Genomic DNA, 26,475 nt, shown 5'->3' with positions numbered 1-26,475 from the left:
CTCTTCAGTCTCAGGGGACTGAGAGTGAGGCTTTATGTCACCAAAGACCATTTATTTTCAACCCTTTCATTGAACAATTTTTAGCCTTCTGAGTGAACTAAGCCCTTATTTTTACTTTAAGTGGTGTTATGACATTTTGTCCTTGATGAGTTATTGTCATTTGAGTTCGAACATCGTTTAAATCACGAAACATATAGAGCTTTGAGAAATAACTAGCAATTATTCTAGATGGAGAAATTACGGCACAAATCCTTAAATCCTCTCTCCAAACACAAAATCAAGGACCAATATTCCACACTCGTCAAGCCCCAGCATTACCACAAGTACCCCGGGTTTCTCCAGTACAAATGATCTATTTTAAGATTTTGTATCAGTTTAGTTTTTGAGTTAACTTTTAACATTGCATTGCATAAACTCTTTGGAATGTGTAACGATCACAAAATACTGTGATAATAGTATCTTTATCCATGGTTACAGAACTCCACGTGGACTAAAGAAGCAAAATAATTTTTTTTTTTTTCAGAAGGGAGACAATTTCAGCTTAGGTTTGTACAAAGCTTGTACAAGCACGCACATTTCTTGTAGCTGTAGATTACTGTCCTGGTGGGACCATAGAGGTCGAGTAAAACAACCTCTTCCTTCTTTGTACAGTTAGGGAAATTGGAGCCCTCCCCTCCCCCACCCCGAAATAAAGCGCCTTCCTCGAGGGCATGTAATTAGTACCTGGCAAAGTGTTAGGATTTCTGACTTTAATTTAGTGCTGACACACAGCACCGCCTTGATAAAACACAAAGAAAAATAAGTCAAACTGACTTATTTTTGTGTGTGTATTAAGGGTCACACTACTATGCTTTAATCATCTGATTGTTTTAACCACAGTAGAGTCTCCATCATTGTACAGGTTCGGTTATGTCTGAAAACTCAAGAGCCACAGGAAAAGGGAAGTGCTTACGATGATCCCAATAATAGTGCTGAATTCCAGGTATCACAAATACAGGTGCTTTTGGAAGTACCCTGCTGTCACTTTTCAGAACTTCATAGGGGCTGGGGAAGTCCAATGCCCTGAGCAGGGCTTCGCGGCATGAGAGAGTTTTGGGGTGGGGAAGGAAGCAGGGGTCCTTCTCTGCCTTGGTGGCCTGTGGGAACAGGGGCTGTCCTAGGTGAATGACGGGTGGGGGGGCAGCGAAACTGTAGACAACCCGTGATCCGTGAGGCCAGCTTTCCCTGCACAGCTTTGTGTCTTCATGGAAGTTTTACAATCCACGGAAGCATGACTGTGCCTGGCCCTTCAGCCCGGTGCAACAGTAGAGGAGCCCGTATGTGCCTATCAGTGAGCGAAAGAGACCACAGCTGCAACACAACATTGCACACGCGTGGAAAAGTGGAGGCTGAGACCCCAGAGGAAACACAGGGGGAGGTGGGATGCTGGAGTCACTGAGGTTGGGGAATGTGCACTTACCCAGCACTCTAAGGGTAAGCGGCCCCAAACTGCACCCGGGGCGTAATCTGGGGTCAAGAGAGGGGAAACCGGGAGGCACTTTGGGGGGTTTAGAGAGGGACTCTGTGGAGGGAGCACTGGTCCCTGGAATGCTGTCCCCAAATCAGAGGTGGGATGAGGACGCTGCATGAGGTTCTGAGATGATGTCCTGTCCATGGGCAGTTACTTCAGAGAGCCTGACACGGACGTAGGAAGGAGGTGGAACCCAAGGGGAAGGAAGGAAGGAAGGAAGAAAGAGAGGGAAGTGGGGGAAATCTAAGGAGGAAATGAGCAAGGGTTCTGTCACCCCCATTTACAAGGGAGGACATGGGGGTACTTAGAGTATAAGCAACTGTGTCTCACTTCTGTGCCTGGTGCTTCACCACCGAACTCTTCAGCCAGTTAAGAAAATTCTCTGCACAAAGGACGGCAAGAAAGGAGCCTGGGAATCAGTGGGTGCCACAATCTCGGCTGTGTAGGTGTACGGAGACATGGGACCAGAGAGCTCAGGTTAAGGCAGATGTGACTCAGCTCCCCGTGACTGCAGCCTCCAGTGACTCTTGTCTTATAGCCACATTTTCCACAATGAGTATTTATTGTTCAAAAAGGTAAGAAAAAAGAAATACAGGATTTTTATTTGAAAAAACATACATGTATGGCACATGCATTCATGTGGAGATGAACCTGGGATTTTTTTTTTGAGTTTTTTTCTCTCCTCTCCTCTGTAAATGCAGTCAGGACCTTTTGCTCAGCTTGTCTCAGGTATTATGAAAGTAAATATGTGCTTACAAGTGAAGGCCAATCTAAAAATGAAATTGAGAATAAAGATCCATTCAAAACAGCATTAACAATACTTATAGTAAGTTTAAGGAAAAGAAGTGAAGACTTATAAACCGAAAAATTACAAAACTTTGCTAAGAGAAATTAAAGAAAGTATAAATAAACAGAGATACACTGCACACTCATGGGTTGAGAGCCTCCATATTGTTAAGACAGCAATTCTCCCCGAATTTGATCTGTACTTTCAATTTACTCACTATCAAAGCTGCAGCATTTTAAAAATGGAAATAGACAAGCAAATAAAAAAAATTATATGGAGATGCAAAACACATATAATAGACAAAACACTCTGGGAAAAGGTAAACTTGGGGGTCTTTTCACTTACCAATTCCAGAACTTGGTAGAAAGCTCCATTTACCAAGAAAGTAAAGATAGACAAGTGGGCAAATGAGACAGAATTAAGAGTGCAGAAACAATAATTGTATTTATCGTTCTATTTGTGACAAAGGTGGCAAGAATATTAATTGAGAAAAGGACACTCTATTCAACAAATAATGCTGGGACAATTGGATATCCATAAGCAAAAAGATGAACTTAGACCTATACCTCACGGCACCCACAAAATTAACTCAAAATGGATCATAGACCTAAAGGAAATAACTAAAACAATGAACCTTGCAGGAGAAATCGTAGGAGAAAATCCCTGAGACCTTGGGTTAGGCAAATATTTCTCAGATGTGGCACTAAAAATACAGTCCATTAAAGAACAAAAAAAGATCCATTGAACTTCACCAAAAATCACCATTAATACACATCCACTAGAATGGCCACAATTCCTAACAGTGACAATATCAAATGCTGGAAAGGACGCCCAGCAATGGAAATCCTCACTCCCTGCTGGTGGGAATGAGAAATGGTGCAGCTACTTTGGGCGACGTTTGGTGGTTTCTTACAAAACTAAACATATGATCTTGGACTCACACTCCTTGGTATTTACCCAAAGGATTTGGAAACTTATGTCCAGACAAAAACTTGCACATGAATGATCATAGCAGCTTTATTCAGAATTGGATTCAACCAATTGGATTCAAATTGGATTCAAATTTGGAAACAACCAAGATGTCCTTCAGTAGGTGAACTGATCAACAGTGGTATATCCACACAAGGGAATACTACTTAGCCCTAAAAACAAATGAGCTATCAAGCCATGAAAAGATGTGGAGGAATCTCAAACGTATATTCCTAAGTGAAAGAAGTGAGGCTGAAAAGGCCACATACCATGTGATTCCAACCATAGACCATTCTGGAAAAGGGAAAACTATGGGACCAGTAAAAACTCCAGTGGTTGCCAGCCTGGTGAGGGGAAAGGGAGGGATGGGTACGGAGAACACAAAAGATTCTTAGGACAGTAAAAACACTCCATATGATATTATAATGGTAGACACATGCCATTATACAAGCCATAAAATGCACACCACCAAAAGTGAACCCTGCTGTAAATTCCGGGCTGGGTGATTATGATGTGTTCAGGCAGGTTTATCCATTGTAACAAATGTACTACCTGGTGAGGGATATTGATAATGTGGAGGTTGTGCATGTGTAGGGGCAGGGTGTATGTGGGATATCTTTCCACCTTCTTCTTAATTTTGCTGTAAATATAAAACTTCTCTGAAAGAAATAAAGTCATTAAATAAAATCACCGTTAAGAAAATGAGAAGATAAGCAATAGATTCAGAGTGAATAGAACACTTATCTGATAAAGGACTTAGAGCCACAATTTACCAGGCACAATTACAACTCAATAAGACAAACAAACTGATAAAAGAAATAGATGAAGAGATATGAACAGACATACAGAATAAGGTATATGAATGGCTAGTAAGCACATGAAAAAGATGTTCAAAATCATTTATTATTAGGGATAGGCAAATTAAAACCACAATGAGATACAGTTGTACACTTACAAAAATGGCTGTATTAAATGACAGCCCAAAACGAGTGTTGGCAGGGATGCGGAGAAATGAACACCCTCATGCACTTCTTGTGGGAATGTCAAATGGGACACTTTGGAAAATCTCTTCAGCAATTTCTCAAGAAGATAAACATAAAACTACTGTATGAGCCAGTATCTCCACTGCTAGCTATTTAGCCAAGAGAAAATAAAACTAAGTCCACATTAAGACTTACATATGAACGTTCACAGCAGCTTTATTTCTAATACCCCAAACTGGAAATAACCTAAATGTTCATCAACTGGGAATGAATAGACAAACGCGGTACATTTATACAATGGATTATTCTTCTTCAGAAAACAAACTACTGACACTCTGTATCATGGGTGACTCTCAAAACATTATGCTAAGTAAAAGAAGCCATATACAAGATAATGCATATTGTATGATTCTATTTATGTGAAATGTGCAGAAGAAATTTATAGAGACAGAAAATAGATTAGTGGTGGCTTGGGGCTGAGGGCTGGAATGGAGTTTACTATGAATGGGTATGAGGAATGTTATTTGTGGGATGGAAGCATTTTATAACTGATTTTTGATGGATTTGTTATCAATGAAGCTGCTAAGAAAAGTAATATATGCATGTCAGATTAATCAATTTGGATATTAATTCTTCTGTCTCAATGAAGAAATCAAAGTCAGTAAGTTCTGAATGGAACAAATTATGTGATTGGGCTTCTAGCAGGAAATAGTAAAGCAGCCCATATCTGCACATCAATTAGCACAAGGGGGACCGACCTATTGGAACACATCTGGTCTGTAAAATTTCACGTCCCTTGTTTTTGAGATTTCTAATAATTGGGGAGATCATTTCTCTACTCAGCAGTGCTGACATCAGAATGGTTAAGTCGGTGAAAAATAACGTTAAGAATTATGCCACATAAGGGCACCTGGATTACTGTTTACATTATTATTAGTATATGTCAAATGATGCCTAAAAATAATGATCAGTTTTCAAGTCGTTTATGTCCTCTTTTGAAGCACAGAATTGTGAATTCCTTTTAGATATCCTGACTGCCTTGGAACAATCTGATAATTTGTCAATGGCGAATCAATTAAAACTGTACTTAACGTTTATTTTCTCACTTTCAAGAAAGACTGTGAATGATGGGGAGAAGAGTCTGTCCATCCAAAGGTAAAAAGAGAAGGGCTCACTGGGGAGTGGAAATACTAGATGCGGTAGTGATTCAATAAATATAAATGCGGTTAGTAAGGGCCCACACTTGGTATAATGGCCTGCTGCTGTCATCTTGATATTCAAGGGGCCCCACCTTTTTATTTCGCACTGGGCCCAGCAAACTAGGTAGCCAGCGCCGCAGAAAGACAACAGTATCTGAGGAAAGTTGGCCCTGCAGCGTATCATTTCTGCTCTAAGTGACCTCCTCTGCTGAAGCGTTTCCTCTCACTGTGCATCGAGGGATGAAAACGTGCGCCTTATTGTGGGTGCAAACAGCCGAGATCATTCGTGCAAACTTCTAACTCAGAATCATCATTTTGTTCCATTTGCTTAATTCTCAGCAGATAGTAGTGCAAGGTGGTAAGCAGTCCTTCTTCAAGGACGTGGCAAAGCCGTCCTGTGGGACTCAGCCCGCACTGGATTTGCTTCCCAGGCAGCTCCGGGAGCGATGTACCCCCAGCGGGTACCCTGAGCCAGAAGGGAAGAAAGGCTGTACAGACGTCTCGTTGCTGGAGGCCACTCTGCTCACAGTTGACACTTGGTGATGGAGAAGACGAAGGAGGAAGAGGTGCCAGACAGGCTAAATGGTGCTTATTTTGAAACTGAAATCCATAAATTATGCTATATTAAACGCACTTGTGAGAGCAGGCTGCTGTCATCTGCTAATGACGGTTTAGCGGCTGTAGAATTGCACGAAGGCTAGCGAAAGCTTCTTACAAATGAATGAAACCTGTACCAGGGAGCATGTATTTCCGAGGAAGTAAAAACGTATTTTCTCCCAGCCTCATACGAGACGATGCTTTCTTTTTCTACCTTTTTTCATCTCCTGACCCACTCCATCTTTCACTCCTTCTGGAGGAACCTGCAGTTCTAAGTCCTCCACAACCCTTTCACTAACACACACACACACACACACAAACACACACGCACACACATCACCCGAGTAACCATGGCCGCCTCAGGGCTGAGAGAGAGAAAACTCTTGCCTGCGCTCTTGTCAGCAGGAAAGTGAGTCGACTGATTAACCATGTGGCACCCTGGGGCGGGATGCTCATGGTGGAGACCCAGGGGAGGGAGGTTAAAGGCAAGCGAACCTTTCGCTGATCTCCAAGAGGGATCTGCTCTACTCCTACCGACTAGCCAAGTGCCCTGCAGTTTGCAATTCCTTTCCATTATTTTTTGCAGAAACACCGAGTTAATCAATGCGTTGCTATTTTACATTCCCTGACAAAGCCACTGTTTGATGCTACGAGGGATGAAAGCCCGAAGTCAGCCTGGAGCCTGACTCTAACCTCGACTAGTGCAGGGAACGTGACTGAAGCGCCAAGTGAGCATTGAGGCCTCTCGACCTGGCCCACATTTTCTCCCTCCAGAATGCCCTTGTTCATGGAATAATTGCATCCATTCTGCAACCTAGCCCAGGAGTCCTCCTGCCTTTGGCGGCTCAGGTCACTGCATTCCTCCCTTTGTTTTCACTTTTGCTCTTTTCACTGTCAATAGTTAGGTGCTTCTGTTCTAAAACGGAGAGACTCGCTGAGCACCTAAACAGGCTTTAATTAAGAACACTTAATTTTCAAAAGACCTACTGGAGAAAGGCTGTAGTTTGGCCTTTCAATATGAACCACAAAGGCGTTTATATGGATGTATCCATGTGACTTGACTTTACATAAGAAGGCATGAAGAGGGCGCCTGGGTGGCGCAGTCGGTTAAGCGTCCGACTTCAGCCAGGTCACGATCTCGCGGTCCGTGAGTTCGAGCCCCGCGTCAGGCTCTGGGCTGATGGCTCAGAGCCTGGAGCCTGTTTCCGATTCTGTGTCTCCCTCTCTCTCTGCCCCTCCCCCGTTCATGCTCTGTCTCTCTCTGTCCCAAAAAAAAAATAAATAAACGTTTAAAAAAAAAAAAAAAAGAAGGCATGAAGGGACCTGGGAGGCTCAGTCAGTTAAGTGTCCAGCTTCGGATCAGGTCATGACCTTGTGGTTCATGGGTTTGAGCCCCACATCAGGCTCTATGCTGACAGCTCAGAGCCTGGAGCCTGCTTTGGATTCTGTGTCTCCCTTCCTCTCTGCCCCTCCCCTACTCGTGCTCTGTCTCTCTCTCTCTCTCTCAAAAATAAACATTTAAAAAATTTTTTAAAAAAAGGCATGAACAAGAAGTGTTAAATCATCAGTGATCTGTTGCTGAGATTGGGTGAAATACTTAGACACATTGTTATTTCTCTCAGTTTACCTCCTTTACCATATCAGAGAGGGTCTTCAATTTGGTGCTTACCAATCATTTGTGAAAGACCTTGTATTAGTTTCCTAGGACTGGTATGACAAAGTATCATAAACTGAGTGGCCTGGCACAACAGAAAAGTATTGTTTAACATCTCCAGCAGTGGGAGGTCTAAAATCAAGGTGCACAGGTCCATGCTGCCTTTGAAACCTGTAGGGGAGAATGCATTCTTGTCCCTTCTGGGGGTCTGCAGGCCATCTTCGACACTCCTTCGCCTATAGATTCATTTCTTCACATGGCTGGCTTCTTATAAGGACACAGTCATATTAGATTAGGGAGACCCACTCTACTCCAGTACACTTATAATGTAATTAATTATATTTATAAGACCCTATTTCCAAACAAGGTCACATTCTGAGGTAGTGGAATTTTGGACTCCAAAGATTTTTGGGGGTGGGGGACACAATTTAACCCGTAACTGAATTTACAGTCATACATAACATTTCTAAAATGCTTTCTACTACAGCAGTGACGTCTTAAATTCCAAATTGAATATTTTCAAATATTAATTAAAGCTTCTAACTTGATCACTAGTTAACTATAGAAAATTATCTTTTAATTTTTTCCTGATTTAACAATTTTTTTTAACATTTATTTCTGAGAGACAGAAAGAGACAGAGCATGAGCAGGATAGGGGCAGAGAGAGAGGGAGACAGAATCTGAAGCAGGCTCCAGGCTCTGAGCTATCAGCACAGAGCCTGACGTGGAGCTTGAACCCACAGACTGTGAGATCATGACCTGAGCAGAAGTTGGATGCTTAACTGACTGAGCTACCCAGGAGCCCCATTTTTATCCTGATTTTGAAACATAGCTGGACCTCACTAAGATTTAACAAAAGTAACATGCATGTTTACAAACTAGAATAATTTGGTGTGTATTTTCAACGATAACATATTGTTTTTGATTCCTTCTGAGCAAAGTCCCTTATAAAATAAATCCAGGTTTGCTGATGTCTCTAGGAAATTTAGTGTGGGCAAGATTCAAACATCATGTTATGAAGAAAACCATGAAATATTCTATAGAATGTTAATAAAATGCAAATTAATGTTTTACTAGTTTTGAATAGTTTAAAATAGAGCTGACCCTTGGACAACTTGGGTTTGATCTGTGTGAGTCCACTGATACGTGGATTTTTTCGATAAATGCAGTTTAGTACTGTTTTTGTATGTTCTCTTCCTTATGCTTTTCTTAATAACATTCTTTCTTCCAGCTTACTTTATTGTAAAAATACAGCATATAATACATATGACAAACATAATATATGTTTATCAACTATTTATACATGTTATTGGCAAAGCTTCTGGTAGATGGTAGGTTAACAGTAGATAAGTTTTGGGGGAGTCAAAAGTTACACTCTGATTTCCAACTGTGCAAAGACAGATATTAGGAAAACACTTTCATCCTGGGTTCTTGGAACTCACTTCCTCCATCTTTGAAAGAAATTCTCTGTACCAATGTTAGTGACGATAGTGAGATGGTGTCTCTTCTTGGAATTGTACTATCAGGTATCAATTTTAAAAACCAGTGAAGTGACTTTGGGGTGCTACATAAAGAATAAGTCGAGGACAGGAAACCACCTTCATAGTGGCACAGGCAAGCCTCAGTTCATAGAATTGCCTATTCAGTTCGGCAGCCCCAACCCTAGAGTTGTTCGCAGGTCAACTGTAGTAGTATTTCAATTATGTGGCTACAGCATTGCTTTGCCTTTGTTATCTAAATAATTGGTTCAGTTTTCTACTTTATATTTTGTATATATAGTATACATAGTATGTATAGTGTGTATAGTATACATACTATATATGTACAATATATAGTACATTTTTGTTCAACAAAATTCTAGTAGAAAATGATGTGTTTTAGCATTACTTTTTTCATTTTTTGCAAGGCTTTTAAGTATAAGAAATGCTAAAACTCAAAGAGCAGTCATCAGCAAAACAGCAGTATCATATTAGCTTGAGTGAGCCTGTGATTAATAGCCATATTGGCAATCACTGAAGCCTAGGTACTCAGATAAAAATCAACGCAAGGGCTGATGATAATGTACCATTCATTCTGTAACCAAGACAAAAATGAAGGTTGTCATAGACAACCTGTCCCATACATTATAGCACCCACAAAATTCTGCTAGCTTCACATAGGAAAAATGGGTGAGTTGTAATGGAAGACTAGAAAAGCCTACTCTAACAATGGAGGCAGATGTGACTGCTGTCCTCTTTCTTAGACCTGGGTGCGTCCTTTGTGTTAGCACATTCGTTAGTAAGGGAACAAAAGGGAAAAGTGTAAACTGAGCCCCAAATTTAAGCAGGAATCAAGAGGAATTACCACCCATTTCACAAACAGTACTTCAATCTAGTGGATACAGTTTGCTTAAAAGGTACTTTTGTGGGGCACCTGGGTGGCTCAGTCGGTTAGGCAGCTGACTTCAGCTCAGGTCATGATCTCGGGGTTCGTGGATTCGAGCCCTGTGTCGGGCTCTGTGCTGACAGCTCGGAGCCTGGAGCCTGCTTCAGATTCTGTGTCTCCCTCTCTCTGCCCTTCCCCACCCCTGCTCTGTCTCTCAAAAATGAATAAACGTTAAAAAAGAAAAATGTGGGAATGAAATGCATATCCAAAGAGCAAAGATAGTTATACGAAGATATCAATATGATTTTCAGAGGTACTTTTAGAATAAAAATTGCTTTACTGAGGATGGAATTAAGCAAACATTCCAAAATAAAATGAATAATCCCAACATTGGCTTATGTTAGTGTGTTTGCATCATTAATATTTCTGGTTACTTTTACTTTTGGAGACCTTGAAGTTAAGTCCAACACTTCTCACAAATTCATTTGATCAAGATTGATGGAGTTCTTGCCAGAGGGCCACACTGTTTATGACATAATCATAATCCAGTGACTCACACAGGAGTAAATTTGATGTTGAAGATGGTGTTTCTATTTCTTTATCAGTCTTCAACCATAACATCTCATGTGCTTAAAGAATAAATAGGTTAAAACAAAGAAAGAAAAAATTGTAGTCTCTTGGTTTTGAATATGGCATTTTTAAAAGGCATTAATTATAAGTCTGCGTTTTGGCTAAAGAAGCAATATTCCTGTCAAATCCGCAGTGCCCTACAGCCTAGAGTATGTTTTGCATAGATCATGAGGCCCATCTAATACCTGCAATGATATCTGCATCGATGTTGATAACAGGTTTACTTGCAAGATGCAGGGAAGAGAATATTATGGACTCAGTATTTGCAAACAACATTGTGAGTATCAGTGAAGTACTATGATCATAGGTGATGTAAACCTGTCCAGATTGGGGTAGGGGAGTGAAGACAGGACCAATTCTTGGCAACCCTTGGAACTAGCTAGAGGACTTTTTTGGGGGGATCCTATAAATATTTGATCCATCTGTACTGTGACTAGACCTCTTGACGTTCTGTCATCTTCTGCCTTCAATTTTAATATGACTTGTGCTTTATAACTAGGTCTTGTCAGGACTGTTTCCTAATACACTGTACTAAATTCCACAAAGTACACACCTCAGAGCTGTTAATTAAAAGGGCCTGCTGGTATAAATAAACACATATGCTGCTGGTTAGCCACCCTTTAGGGGTCAACAGTGGGGGACTCCTGCTAGGCTCCTGTTAATTGTCGTCCAAAATCTTAACAGGAACTGTCTAATGATCTCGTATGGCTTTGGCCATCTGGCCCTCTGAGTTCACTTGCCAGTAAATAGCCAACCATTGGAGAAAGAGAGAAATATCCCTTACCAGGGGAATATCTTAGAAGATATAACCTAGCCATCCACATGTGTACGTAAGGATTGATTTTCTTCAATTCACTAATCAAACCCAATCTGTCTTGTTTAAATTATCCTTTAGATTTATTTTGATGTCAGCTGCTTTAATATTAGCTACAAAATGAATGTTTTTGCTTTTCTTACATGAGCAGCATTAGGTGCAGTTAGGACCTGTTTGCAATGCATATTATATTTACGGTCAGAATCAATGAAGGGTGTTTCTAATAATTAGTATTTCTGAATCACATTTGACAATGTTAAGCGGTGGTACCTCTTTTTTGTTCCAGTGTGGTACTGTGGAACTGATGACCAGGTGCAAAATCTAGTTTCACATATTCTAAAACAGGCTTAGGATCTGGGTTGGTATTAACCCTCTAAATGTTACAAAGCTGCACTATTAGCTGGTTTTTCTCGACATCATCTCTTCCATTTTTAGATAAATGTTACATTTATCTAAATAATAGATTTCAAGGAGCTAAAAAGAGAAGAGTGTTCATTCATAACAAGACATTGTTTTAGAAAATCTGTCTTATTTGTCTCATTTTCAAACACAGATAAAAGTCTGGATATAGGGGAAGAAGTCCTTCAACTTAAGGTGCATAAGTGCGTATTTTTTTTTTTCACAGATAATTGTGCGTTAAAGAGAAGAACATACCTGGTTATCATTACTCTGATATGCTTAATCTGCTAATATACTATGAAAAGAGATCTACCAGCACTCTAAAATTTACCTAAGCGATGGAAAGAGAAATAGGGTAATGTTTTTTGTTTGTATTTCATCTTATTGGTATGTTGCCTTGTATCAAATAGATTCTTTTCTCTCTAAATTTTCAAACTACTTTTTCCCAGAGGATATATTTTTTCACCTAGGGCTTTGATTAGTTGGTGAATATTATTTTAAGGAGACTAAGTACAGGCAGAACAATATTCGTGGCAGTGTTCATGTCGGCATACGACTGATCAGTGAGACAGCACGGAGGGTGAAATACAGCCAGCCTGTGACTGTCAACTGTAAGAGACATCATGATTGTGTTTTAGTGATGTTGCCCTGATTATGAAAAAAAAACCCATAAAAACAAATTATTTCTAAGGTTTTACAAATACACTTTACATGAAGAACAGAATGTAAAAATCTTTCATTTTGGGTTTTAGTCTGCTTTTCTTTCTTCTGTGGTAGCTGTTACCAGATCTGAGGGATGAACAGGAAACGAGGAAGCAACTCAACTAGCCACCATTTTTTTTCTTGAATTCGCTTCCCCCCAAAAATATCTTTCAATACACTTTCCCAAATCAAACATTTCTTTCTAGATATGATTATATCATATCTTTCAAATGCCAAATCAAACATTTCTTTCTAGATATGATTAAAAATGAAACAAAGAAATAAAATAACTCTTGAATGACTGATTTCCTCTAACCTCCACATCCTTAGGGAACCCAGAACCCAGGATGCCTGCTACTTCTTATTTTGCTTCTTCTAGCACATCCTGGTTACATCATTGGTAATCTCCTTGAAAAATCAATGAATCTCCTTCTCATATTATTTTTCCTCCACACATTTATTGCTGAGTGATTTTCCAGGGTCTCTCCACAGTGTCACCTAAATAGTTAAGATGTACCCATTCACTTAAATATTTTGCCCTTGTCAACAGTACAGAAAACAAGGTACAGATTTCAGGATGTAGACTTCTTGCCACATTATTTATTCTTTTAAAAAATATGTCTTTTAAGAAATATTTATTCTTTTTTTTTTTTTTAATTTTTTTTTTCAACGTTTATTTATTTTTGGGACAGAGAGAGACAGAGCATCAACAGGGGAGGGGCAGAGAGAGAGGGAGACAAGATCGGAAACAGGCTCCAGGCTCTGGGCCATCAGCCCAGAGCCCGACGCGGGGCTCGAACTCACGGACCGTGAGATCGTGACCTGGCTGAAGTCGGACGCTTAACCGACTGCGCCACCCAGGCGCCCCGAAATATTTATTCTTTTAAAAAATATGTCTGCCAAAGAGATTTCAGTAAAAAAACATGACCAACTGAGGTTACAAAAAATTTATTCATCACTGAAGTTATCTGCTAACATTTGAGTGATTATTCAAGTAGGCAAAAGAAGACAAGGTAATTACACATATTAATACTAATGTATATTATGTTTACATTAATGTTTCAAAAATAATTGTGGTCAGTGGAAGGAAATAAAGCTTTAGATGATATAAGAAATAACCTCAAATCAGTATTTAATTGATTGAGAAATCATTAATATAATCTGTCAGGACCTATATTGAGTATTTCCATTGCACTGTGAACTTTTTTTTTCAAATCGGAGATAAAATTCATATAACATAGAATTTGCCACTCAAGCCATTTTGAAGTGTACAACTGAAAGGCCTTCAGGACACTAAAAATGTTGTGCAACTATCAACACTATCTAATTTCATGATATTTCCATCACTATGCAAAAAGACCATTTACTCATTAAGCAGCCACACCCCACTTCCTGCCCTGCCCTTAGCCCTTGGCAACTACGATATCTGTTTTCTGTCTGTGTGGACTTCCCTATTACAGAAATTTCATAATAATGGAGACACACGATATGTGCCTGGCTTCTTTCCCTGAGGATATTGTTTTTAAGATTCATCCATGTTGAAGCATGTATCAGTATTTCATTTTTATGTTCAAATATTTTGTTGTATGGTTACACTTTTTGTGTATCTACTCATCACATTATGAACGTATGAGTCGTTCTCACTTTTTAGATATTATGAATCATGCTGTTATGAACATTCGTGTATAAGTTTTTATGCTTGTTTTGAATTCTCTTGGGTATATACCTAAGAGTAAGATTGCTGGGTTATATGGTTACTCTGTTTAATATCCTGAGGAACCACCAAACATTTCCATAGTAGGTTTACTGCTTTACATTCCTATCAGCAATGTATGTGGCTTCCAATCTCTTCACATCTTTGCCAATACTTGTTACTTTTCACATTTTCTGACTATTTCCATCCTACTGAGAATATTTTCATGTGTTTGTTGGACATGTGCATACATTCTTTGGAGAAATATCTATGGAAGCTTTTTTCTCATTTTTTAATGGGGTTGTTTGTCTTCTGGTGTTGAGTTGCAAAATTCTGTATGTATTCTGGAAACTTGAGGCTTATCAGATATATGTTTTACAAACATTTTCTCCCATTCTGTGGCTTGTCTTTTGACTTCCCTGATAGTAATCTCTGAAGCACAAACATTTTTAATTTTGATGATGTCTGATGTATCCATTTTTCTTTTTTTTCTTGTGCTTTTGGTGCCATATTTAAGAAAGTGTTGTCTACTAAAAGGTCACAAAGATTTACACCTATATTTTCTTCTAAAGGTTTGATAGTTTTTAACTCTTGTGTTTAAATCTCTGATCCATTTTGAATTTTTTAAAATAATGTGAATGAGGGATCCAAATTCATTCTTTTCCATTTGTCTATGTGTTGTCCTAGCTTCACTTGTTGAAAAGACTATTCATTCCCCATTTTAATTGCTTTTTAATTTTTAAATTTCTGTATACTCTGTAGCAATGTCTACTTTTAGTCCTGATTTTAGTTATTTGAGTCTTCTTTCTTTGGGGAGTCAGTCTAGCTAAAGATTTGTCATTTTGTTGGTATTTTCAAAGGTGAAAGTTCTAGCAACTTGATTATCTCTATTGTTTTTTATTCTTTATTTGGTTTATTTCCATTCTAAACATTTTTTCTTATTAACTGGTTTGGGTTTAGTTTGCTCTTCTTTTCCCTGTTCCTTAAGGTAGGAGGTTAATTTGCAAACTTTCTCATCTTTAATGTAGGTATTTACAGTTCTGGATTTCTCTTGGAATACTGATTTTGCCATATCTCTTAAGTTTTGTAATGTGGTATTTTCATTTTCATTCATTTCACAGTATTTTCTAATTTTACTTGTTATTTATTTTTTGGCCCAGTGGTTGCTTGAGAGTGTTATTGTTTTGTTTTGTTTTTAAGTTTATTTATTTTGAGAGAGAGAGTGTGCGCACACGTAAGTGAGGAGGGGCAGAGAGAGAGAGAGAGAGAAAGAATCCCATGCAGGCTCTGCACTGTCAGTTGTCAGTGCTGAGCCTGATGTGAGGCTGGACACGGGCTTGAGCCCATGAACTGAGAGATCATGACCTGAGCCAAAATCAAGAGTCTGAGGCTCAACCGACTGGGCCACCCAGGTGCCCTGAGAGTAAGTTGTATAATTTCCACTTATTTGTGAAATTTCTAGATTTCCTTATGTTATCAATTTCTAATATCATTTTCTTGTGGTTGGAAAAGATGCTTTGTGTGATTTCAATATCTTTACATTTATTGAGACTTGTTTTATAGCCTAAGATACATGACAAATCCTGGAAAATGTACAATGTGCACTTGAGGAAAATGTGTACCCTGCTGTTGTCAGGTGGGAGTGTTCTGTGTAAATCTGTTATGAGGAGTTGATTTACAGTGTGGCCAAGTCCCTTAGATTCCTTGTTAATCTTCTGTCTAGTTGTTCTCTACATTGAAAATGGGATATTGAAGTATCCAATTACTGTTGCTGAACTGTCTATTTGTGCCTTCAACTCTGTCAATGCTTGCTCCATATATTTTGGGTCTCTGTTGTTTGGTGCATGTATGTTTATAACTGCTATATTTTCTTGATGCATTGACACTTTTATCAATATATAATGTCCTTCTTTGACTCAATGACAATTTTTGACTTGGAGTCTTTTTATATATTAGTGTAGCCACCTCAGTTCTCTTTTGGTTACTATTTGCATGGACTATCTTTTTCTATACTTCCACATTCAACTGACCATGATATTATAACAAAGAAATTCTGTTTTATCCTGTAGAAAAGAAAGAGGCTTTGAAAAAATTGGAAAGGACAGTGACATAATTACATTTTCATGTTAGAAAAAGAACTCTGAGAACTGTGTGTAAGATACATTGAAGAGGGTGTGACTGAGGCATTCTGGCCCCTGCCAAATAATGTGCCTTAAAGATAGCTTCTTTCTTATCTGGATGCATTTTCCCAATATTTTTCATATTCTTCAGAGGCCTTGGTACATGTCACAAAAATACTGGCCCATGTTTGCGTCAGCTATTCCAATATGATTTTATTGTGAAATATAAGTGATATGTAAGATATATATGTTTTTAATATTACATAATACTGGTTTTGTTCTTTTGAGATACTTCATTTTAGAAAAATGCTAATGCCTTCCTTCTGAATTGAATACATCTCCAGAACATTTTTATTTCCTGTACACGCCCATGTGTTTATGCATACATAATGAAAACTGTACTATTCTGGTATACACACTTTTTATGTAAGCATTATATATTCTAAAGAAGTATTTTGAACAGTAAAAGCAATAGCCTTCTGACATAACATGGAGTAGAATCAGTCAGAATTGTAGTGGATATTCATTACAACTCAGTATGTGCTAATATCATACATCACTTATTAAATTTAATTTATTATTTTTTCTTCCTTGTGTGTATTAAACATTAGCCTGCAGTGCTGGTTGCTGCTCTGTTTGTAATGAAGGATTACCCGTATCATGCAGGTTCTTGCAAAAATATTTACATGTATTTTAGATCAATAATCTCATGTGAATTTTATGTTAAAACACATAAGAAAAAAAAAGGTTCCAACTCAGACATCTTGCAGCAGAGTACAAACAGGAAGACTAGCATTTTCAAATTCCTTTGTAAACAGAAGACTCACATTACTGAACCACAAAATATGTCAAGAGAGTGTGCTTGCTTATTTACTTTTGTGTTGCATATGATATTGGGCCTTTCCTTAAGTTTTTATTTGCATAGTGTTAGGCATGCAGAGAAAGGAGTGTGTCTATTTGCATTTTTAACATTTGGTATCTTTGGCACAAATGAAGGTAGGCCTTCATATTCCCTCAATACATTTCTTGTCATGAAATATCTCCCCAGTGATTCCCTAATGTGGTATGTAGAAGCCAGAATATTAGTGAGACAATCTTCATATATCACTTAAAAATTTAGGCTCTTAGTTTAATTTACATCTCAAATGTAATTTTTAAAATGCAATGATGAGATTTAGTCATGCCCTCCTTCCTGAGAAACCCATTCATCACCCCCAAACATTCCATGTGTTTGTTGATACAAAATTTTTCCTGACTCAAATTTATGTGTGTAACTACAAGGAATGGTACCACTTGGAATCTCACAGTAGCTCAATAATATACTGATTCATTTAAACTGATCTTCTAAGGCATAGGGCAGTTTGAATGCAAACAGGAAAAACAAACAATTGGATAGCTGTGGTGTGTGGTGAAAATAGCAGCCCAAACTGGAAATTAAGGTATAATTCATATATGTACTAAATGAACAGCACAGATATAAAGGCTACAGATACAAATAGTGGGCTCAAATCCCAGTTTTGAGACTAACTGGATGAATTCTAGTAAACTCCCAATTTATTTATTCATTTTTCAAGCAGAAATCGGTTATTCAATAAATATTTAAAACAACCTATGGTGAGGGGTCCTGGGGTGACTCAGGTGGTTAAGCATCCGACTCTTGGTTTTGGCTCAGGTCATGATCTTAGAATTTGTGAGTGTGAGCCCTGTGTCAGGCTCTGTGCTGACAGCCCAGAGCCTGCTTGGGATTCTCTTTCTCTTCTCTCTCTGCCCCTTCCCTGCTTGTATCCTCTCTCTCTCTCAAAACAAATAAATAAACTTAAAACAAAAAACAAAAAACAAAAACAGCCTATGGTGAGCCAGGATCTTACCTACCAGAATCTCATGTTATCACACCTATCTTGTCCCTTGGTTTTTAATCCTGTGTTAAAGACTGAACACGTATGTGTTACATATCTGTGTTACATACTTAGCACAATGTATGAGACATTCTGGGGGACTTGACCCATATTTGCTGAGTGGATGGATGGATGGAATAGCATTAACCAGACATGAAAATTATTCTGGAATTAAAAAAAAACACCTTTCTTAGTATATGAAACAATCTTTTTAGCTAAGAACACATTAGATTGCAACAGCCTATTTAAAAGTTCAAAGAGAAACCAAACAAGGAAATGTTTATAGTTTCTGTGCCACTCACAATATTTCATCACATATACTTTGGTTTTCAAAATAATTTTGTGCCTCAGTTTATAAGTACTATCATACTATCACTGCATGGACAACTTCATATAATTTTTATTAGTGGTATTTGAAACATCAAAATGCATGGTGCAAACTTTTCAAACCCCTCACAGATGAAAGAATTGTATCTATTCTTTTCAGAAGTATTTTCAGAAGAAAATAAGAATGTGCCTCCACTCATGTAATTTCTATGTTATTGGCAATAATGAAAATTTTTCTCGAGCATGTAGTGTGTTACTTATGAAAATTCGTTATGTGACACCCATTAAGCAGAGAAAATCCAGCGATTATAATAAATATTTATATACATATTTTATAAACATGTAAAAATATGTTGGGAAATATATTGTGCATAAAATCACGTGTATGACAAATATGTGAAGTTCAAGAATAAGGATACAACGGACCAATGCTTCACTAAAGTGAGTATGTTAGTACTTTGAAGTATCTGTGGCATACTCCCCAGTCTTGTTCCCAGGGTTCCATCATACCAGTATGAGCTCTTCTTAATTTAGTGATAATTATTTCCTCTTATATCTTTGTAGATTTGTCCCTAAAAAATACATACATGTTTTAATTTTGCTTTTTTGTCAGCTATGTAAAAATGGACTGGTTCTGCATTTATTCTTCTCCAACCATGCTTTTTATATCTCAGCATTGTTTTTAGATTCACCCAAGATGACGTTAAAAAAAAATTAAGGTTTATTTATTTTTGAGAGATAGAGAGAGAGAGAGACAAAGCACGAGCAGGGGAGGGGCAGAGAGAGATTGGGAGACACAGAATCCGAGGCAAGCTCCAGGCTCCGGGCTGTCAGCATAGAGTCCAACGCGGGGCTCGAACTCACAGACTGTGAGATCATGATCTGAGCCAAAGTCAGACGCTTAACCGACTGAGCCCCCCAGGCACCCCTCATCCAAGACGAGTTGTTTATCCTATTTCAACATTTTCATGTAGCTCAAAAACAGTGCTTCTTGAAACTTTTGGTCTCAGGAGTCCTTTTTCTTCTCTTAACAGATGGGTAAAATTATTTTCCCTGCTGGTTACAGTTGGCCATTGTCCACATCATCAGCCCAACAAAATGAGCATCCTTGCTGGTTCTCGTATTCACATTTCTGTCTCCGTTTTTGCATGCTCCACCCCTCCTCAGCCAATGCATGAAACATCTAGGACTCTACATCTGAATTGATAAGGATCTACATCGGTTGCTTGCTTTTTTATTTTATTTTTCTCCTTGTTTTATGTGAAAACATTAAATTTTACTAAGTTATGTGAAACCATTACTTCCATCTGCCCTTACCATCCCTTCGTGATACTGCTTTCTTCCTACTCAAGTACTTTCCTAAGACTGATTGTAAGTAGATCTTGGTATGGTAAACCATCTGATGCCTTGAAAAGCTGAACATTGGGGCGCCTGGGTGGCGCAGTGGGTTAAGCGTCCGACTTCAGCCAGGTCACGATCTCGCGGTCCGGGAGTTCGAGCCCCGCGTCAGGCTCTGGGCTGATGGCTCACAGCCTGGAGCCTGTTTCCGATTCTGTGTCTCCCTCTCTCTCTCTGCCCCTCCCCCGTTCATGCTCTGTCTCTCTCTGTCCCAAAAATAAACGTTGAAAAAAAAATTTTAAAAAAGAAAAGCTGAACATTTTTTTTAAAATGTTTATTATTGAGAGACAAAGCATGAGCAGGGGAGGGGCAGAGACAGAGGGAGACACAGAATCTGAAGCAGGCTCCAGGCTCCAAGCTGTCAACACAGAGCCCGATGTGGGGCTGGAACTCACAAATTGCGAGATCATGACCTGAGCCGAAGTTGGACGATTAACCGACTGAGCCACACAGGTGCCCCCGACATCTCTTTGTTTAACTCTCATTGTCTCTAATAAATGGCATATGTTTAGACTTGATGGTTTTTTTCTTTTTTCTTTTTTGGACCAGTCTAAGTATTTGTCTTTTTTTTTTTTTCCGTCTTCAATTATTTATTTAATTTACTTAATTCTAGTTAGTTTCAAAAGTAGAAATGAATGATTCATCACTTACATACAACACCCAGTTGCTCATCACAAGTGCCTCCCTTAATATCTATTTTCCATTTAGCCCATTACCTTTCCCTCCAGCAACCTTCAGTTTGTTCTCTAGAGTTTAGAGTCTATTTTATGGTTTGCCACTATCTCCCCACCACCCCCAGCCCCATGTTCATCTTAAATTCCACCTAAGATTTGTCATTTAAGAAATAAAATAATCCAGGGGCATCTGGGTAGCTCAGTTAAGCGTCTGACCCTTGATTTTGGCTGAGGTCATGATCTCAGGGTTAGTGGGTTCAAGCCGTGCATCGGGCTCTGTGCTGAGTGCGGGGTCTGATTGGGATTCTCTCTCTCTCCTTTGTCTCTGCCTCTTCTCTTTCTCTTAAATAAACATTTTAGAGAAATGAAATAATCCAGTGATGATTGAGCTGAATACAAAACTATAGTTTTAACATTGTTTACTTACACACTTGAAAATACTACCAATTTTCTTCTTTTATTAAAATTGCTTTTGAAGTTGGAAGACACCCTCTAGGGGGGCACCTGGGTGGCTCACTCCGTTAAGCGTCCGACTTCAGCTCAGGTCATGATCTCACAGTCTTGTGAGTTTGAGCCCTGCATCGGGGCTCTGTGCTGACAGCTCAGAGCCTGGAGCCTGCTTCGGATTCTGTGTCTCCCTCTCTCTGTGCCCCTCCCTCCCTCACACTCTGTCTCTCCAAAATGAATAAATGTTAAAAAATACAGAAATAAAAAAGAAAGAAAGAAACCCCCCTCTAGTGCTACACCTGACTTCACGTCATTCACAAAGCTAGAATCTGCCTTTGAGTTGACAATGTGTCCTGGGCCTGCTGTGGTCTGAAAGATACAGGTGCAGGTAAAAGGCCTCCCCAAGGGATCTGCCAGGACTTATCCTAACATGTGGGCATCAACAACATCCTGTCTTCCCAGAGCAGGTCTGGAGGCTCTTTCCAGCTTCCTTTCCCAACTCGAGCCTACTCTGGGCCCGCTTGCTGGGAAACAAAAGCAACGTCTGTCCCACGGTGGAAACCCAGGTCCCGAGGCACAGGCCCCTGGGCCACAATAATCCCCGGTGTCACATAATCATGGGCTCTGCACCAATCAGCACAATTCCCCGACAGTCTCAAAACCATAAAACAATGTCAAAAAGAGATGTCTTGTCTCGTCCTAGCTGGGGGAGTCCCTCCTGCGGCCTCTGTCCTTAACTGTCTTCCCGCCCTGAGGTTTCAGCAGCGCATGCGCCCATCACTTCCAGCTCTCTCGCTGCTGGGTTTGGAGCCCAAACTCACTGGGGCCCATGCCTACCCTTTACGGGAACAGGCCTTAGGCTGCAGAGCTCCAGTTCGCTGCCTGCGGGAGACCCTGGTCTTGGCCAACCCCCGGCAGCCCGACGCCCCTCGGGCCATGTGGTTCCCGGAATGCAGCGCGGCACCACAGCAAAGGAGGTGGCCAGAAACGCCCCAGTCTCCTTCGCTGAAGTGCGCAGGCGCGGATGTGGCCCCTCCTTTGTCAGAGGCCTCGCCCACTGCTCCCGGAGGGATGAAGCCGAAGGGAGGTGGCTTGTGGTCGCCATGCTGCTGCTTCTGGTGCTTTCCAGGGCCCTCCCCAGCGGAGCTCGCGGTAGCTGGGAGACCCGGGCTGGGGTCCGGAGGCCTCCACCCTCCCTCAGCGGACGTTCAGGGGAGTCGCCGTGCAGGCCCGAGGACGAGGACGCTATGCGGGGCACGGGGTGCAACAGGTGAGACCTGGGGGCGGGGCTGCAGTCCCACCCTGCGGCTCGCGGAGCACGTGGCGCCCAGGCCCTCGCTCGGGTCCCTCTGCTGGTGGGTGTGCCGCTCCGGCTTTTGTAAACGTTGTGCGTGTCCTTGGCTGCTTGTGATGAATTTAGGGCGTTTCGGGCAAGTCTCGAGACAGAAGTTCTCCGGCCTTCTACCGCCGCGCCTCCGACCCTGCACTGCTGTTTTTCAAAGGTCATCTTACTGCGTCGAGGTCCTCTGGCGTTTGAGGTGGCAGAGGTTTAGGATCAGGTTGAAGCTGAAATGTCCGCCGGTTGATTTGTACCCACTGATCACCTCCGTCCTTTCTGAGTTCCACACTGTGGTGATGGAGCCCGTGGCCTTCCCCCAGCAGTGCTGCGGCGAGAAAAGGGCACACCCGAATCTGTCCCCCTTCCTCTTTCCCCGTCGCTGGTCCAGCCTTCTCTTCCCCTACGACCCCTCCCTCCCTGGGCCAGCCTTCGTCCAGCCTTCCTTCATTCTGGTCTGACTTCCTGCTTCACACCATCAGCCAGACAGTTTCCGTGGCCTTATACGCTGTCAACAGGCCTTTTGTTAGTTGGCAAATCCATCAGTCTCCCTCCAGTTCTTGGCATGGGTGTGGGAGTCCCTGCTGCTTCATCGTGCTCAGAAACATCAAGCCTACTGCTTGATAAACTTGAGATGAGTGACTTTGTGTCTTTGACATTCCCTTCTCCGTGACTGATGGATGTAGAGGGGAAGTTGGGCTGGTAATGCTCAGATGCTCTCTTCTAAAGTAACTATTTTTATCTTAATGACAGGAGTAATAAGATGTCTGTATGGCATTCGTTCAGCATGTTAGACACCCAGACAATTGACGCAGGGGATGATCCCATTTCGAGTAGCAAAGTGGCACTAGATAAAACCCTCTAGACACAAGGAAATCATTTAGGAACACTGCACAACATTGTGCTATCCAGTGGGAGACCTAAGAGGATTTGGCCAGAAATCAGGTCAATAGACAGCCACAGGCTTGCATTTGGTAAAGGGAAAATTTTAAGTCTAAGGATAATCAATGGATAACTCCAAGAGGAGATTTATAAAGGCATATTTTTGAAGAAGTGAAAGATAACGTTGTCCTGAAAGTTCAGATAAATGGACCAAAATTTGTTCCCTTAGGATTTGTAACTTTGCTTGAAAACTTGGTACAAATATAAAATGTAATTAAAACTAAGTATAGGAGCCAATTAAAGAGACTGTAGAGCTGATGTGAAATTCCCGGGTGACCAAACTTGGCTGAAAGAATGTTGCATTTGTAGAGAAGCTGTCAGCCCTCAAACAGATTTCATACTGTTGGGTCGGATGCCTAATGATAAGGAGACCAGCGCGTTGACCAGAGGCCAGGGTCTTCCCGGCTGTCTGGATGGATAGAAATGCTGAGGTTTCTCTGATAAAAGGACTTGATAGGGAACCCTGAAAACAACACTTCTCCCCAGTCTCGAGGAGAGGGCTCTTCAGGAAGAGTTGGTTTGATGATATAAATTAAAAAGTGGTACTTCTTTAAAAAATTTTTTAATGCTTATTTTTGAGAGAGAGAGGAAGAGCATTAGCAGGGGAGGGGCAGAAAGAGAGAGGATCCAAAGCATGTTCCACACTGACAGCAGTGAGCTCGATGTGGGGCTCAAACTCATGAACTGTGAGATCATGACCTGAGCTGAAGTCTGACACTTGACCAACTGAGCCACCCAGGTGCCCCTTATTCTTTAAATGCTGTAGAGAAATCCAGACCTGACACATGTGCACATATGTGCATACACGCACATACCCATAAAGACCATAAGGGAAAAATAATCCAAACATGAAACATTAAAAAAAAATGCTTCTCTCTCTTACTAGTGGGAATAAAGGGAAGCAATTATTTTCTTTATACTTTTACGCATTTTTTACAGTGAGCATGGAATACATTTGTTATTGGCAGAATATTTTTAACAGGAAGACTATAACTGGCCTATAATCATACTTTCTGCCTTTATAGAGCTGTTGGGAAAAGCCTGCCATGGTTTTTTTCTGAATTTAATCATCTTTCTCTTATTAAGGCTGATTTTGAAAATGAACTATATTGATAATGTGGATGTTGATTTATAATAAAGGAAGGAAGGACAGAGGGGAGGTATACCACAGGGAAAAGGCCGTGTGGTACGTAGAACGTGGCACCAGGCCATTTCTGATACATGGTCCGCATCTCTGATCTTTTCTTTTACCAGTGCTCCAGTGCCAAAAGACTGGATTTTCACAGTCAGTTTAGCAGTTTTTCCTGCAGACATGACCCTAAATTTTAAGTATTTGCCATTCTGGCAATAATCATGTACGAAAATGTCTCAGGGCAATGTGCTGCCTAATTTGTATAAATTGTGAACAGACAGCCATGAAAAATGAACACCAGACAATAAAGATTGTGTGTGTGTGTGTGTGTGTGTGTGTATGGCTCTTATTCACACCATCATATAAAAAACAATTTGGTAATTCATTCAACAATTATTAACAATTAATTGTTAATAAATTTTATGCAACATAAACTTTTAGTGTCTAGGTCATCAGAAAATGTCCCTGACTTCACAGAGCTCACATCCAAGGGGCAGAGGCAAATAGAAAGCAAGTAAGCACCCTCAATTACAATTATCTGAGTGATGCCCTAGAATCTGACCTCTGTTCTCTAAACCCACCATGATGACCAATGAGATAAGCCCAACATTCAGCAACTTCAGAATTTTATGTAGAAATGGAAATATTGCTTTGACATAATCCAGCCTTGTTTTGTTTTTTGCCCCTCCATTTTTTTTTTTTTTTCTGTTGTAACTGGGGCAGAAACTAATCACCAGGCACATGAGCACATATGTATACAGGGACAGACACTCAGAGTACTTAGATTCCTTGATTCTGCCCTTTCCCTTCCTTCCACAAGGTTTGGCCCCAAAGGCATGTCTTAATAAACATCCTTCATGCTAAACTCTCTCACAGATTTTGCTTCTCAGGAAACCCAAACTACAATGCATAGAAAATTAGGTTCTGGAAACAGAGCGGCCTTTCGTAATTGTCTTGAGTTGGACCAGTATAGCCAGACCTTTGTAATTTCTCACCAACCTGTCTTTGGCTAAGGGCCGTGGTGGAAGAGCTGTGGTCTCGGGCCAGGTATATGGCAGCCATAGCCAATGGGCTGTTCCCTCCTGGGTCATAACTAACTGTTATGGTTCAGGCATCCTGAACCAGAGGCTGATGCCTCTGTGGTCTTCCTCCTTCCAGGGAGATTAGCGGGCATAGGGTTGAAACTCTAGTCAGTGAGGTTGCTGCAGGAGGGAGCGTTGGATCCACAACAAGATGGGCACAAAGGTATGGTGAGAGAACACTCCATGGATGTCTCTGGAACCATGAAATCCTCTGGGTTATGTGCATGGAGGAAAGGAAAGCAGTAAAGGAAGAGTGTAGCCAAGCCTCATAATGCCTATCCTGACCCCATTGGAAAATGATTTACAAACATGCTTACTAATAAGACTTCAGTGATTAAGGGACTTTTATTCCTCCCCAAATGATCATGTCTATCTCCATGCAATGAACATTTTCTTTCTTTCATTACACAATTAAAGATTAAAATCGTTAATGTGGAAATTTTGCATCCATGGAAAAATGAGTTAGGGGTGTCTGGGTGGCTCTCTGCTGTCAACACAGAGCCTGCTTCAGATCCTCTGTCTCTCTCTCTCTCTCTCTCTCTCTCTCTCTCTCTCTCTCTGCCCCTCCCCTGCTCATACTTGCTCCTTCAAAAATAAATAAATATTAAAAAGAACCAAGTAAACATAAGTTAAATCATGCCAACGTAAGCATCAGATTCTTCACTATTTTGAAATAGGAATTCTGAGGATGGAATATCACCAGAAGAAAAAAAATGGAGTGAAAGAGAGAAACATGAATATTAAAAGCATGGTTAATTGTGTTATTGGCCTATTTTAATTTTTAAGGTAATTTTTTTTAAAGGTGAAATGAAGTTAACTGG

This window comes from Prionailurus bengalensis, chromosome A1, assembly GCF_016509475.1.
Source record: "Prionailurus bengalensis isolate Pbe53 chromosome A1, Fcat_Pben_1.1_paternal_pri, whole genome shotgun sequence".
Classification (NCBI taxonomy): domain Eukaryota; kingdom Metazoa; phylum Chordata; class Mammalia; order Carnivora; family Felidae; genus Prionailurus; species Prionailurus bengalensis.
The sequence above is the reverse complement of the archived record's forward strand: the minus strand, read 5'-3'. Positions refer to the sequence as shown.